Here is a 1025-nt window from a genome sequence, read left to right as displayed (position 1 = left end):
CGGACAAGGGAGTCACGGAGAGAGTTGTCCCTCCGGAAAGCAGATAAGGGTGGGGAGGGAAAGATGTCTTTGGTGGTGGGGTCGGATTGCAGATGGCGGAAGTGTCGGAGGATGATGCGTTGGATCCGGAGGTTGGTGGGGTGGTACGTGAGGACGAGGGGGATTCTTTTTTGGTTCTTATTGCGTGGACGGGGTGTGAGGGATGAGGTGCGGGAGATGTGGGAGACACGGTTGAGGGCGTTCTCGACCACCGAGGAGGGGAAGTTACGGTCCTTGAAAAACGAGGACAACTGAGATGTACGGGAGTGGAATGCCTCATCCTGGGAGCAGATGCGGCGGAGGCGAAGGAATTGGGAATAGGGGATAGCATTTTTGCAGGAAGGTGGGTGGGAGGAGGAGTATTCTAGGTAGCTGTGGGAGTCGGTGGGCTTGAAATGAATATCGGTTTCTAGGTGGTTGCCCGATATGGAGACAGAGAGGTCCAGGAAGGGGAGAGAGGTGTTAGAGATGGTCCAGGTAAACTTAAGGTTGGGGTGGAAGGTGTTAGTGAAGTGTATGAACTGTTCGAGCTCCTCGTGGGAGCACGAGGCGGCGCCGATACAGTCATCAATGTAACGGAGGAAGAGGTGGGGTTTAGGGCCGGTGTAGGTACGGAAGAGGGATTGTTCCACGTAACCTACAAAGAGGCAGGCGTAGCTTGGGCCCATGCGGGTACCCATGGCTACCCCCTTTGTCTGTAGGAAGTGGGAGGAATTGAAAGAGAAGTTGTTGAGTGTGAGGACGAGTTCGGCTAAGCGGATGAGGGTATCAGTGGAGGGGGACTGGTCGGGCCTGCGGGACAGGAAGAAGCGGAGGGCCTTAAGGCCATCTGCATGGGGAATGCAGGTGTAGAGGGACTGGACGTCCATGGTAAAGATGAGGTGTTGGGGACCGGGGAATTGGAAGTTCTGGAGGAGGTGGAGGGCGTGGGTGGTGTCACGGACATAGGTAGGGAGTTCCTGGACCAAGGGGGAGAAAATGGAGTC

Source organism: Rhincodon typus, chromosome 18 (genome assembly GCF_021869965.1).
Source record: "Rhincodon typus isolate 14 chromosome 18, sRhiTyp1.1, whole genome shotgun sequence".
In the NCBI taxonomy this organism is placed as follows: domain Eukaryota; kingdom Metazoa; phylum Chordata; class Chondrichthyes; order Orectolobiformes; family Rhincodontidae; genus Rhincodon; species Rhincodon typus.
Note: the sequence above shows the minus strand (reverse complement) of the source record.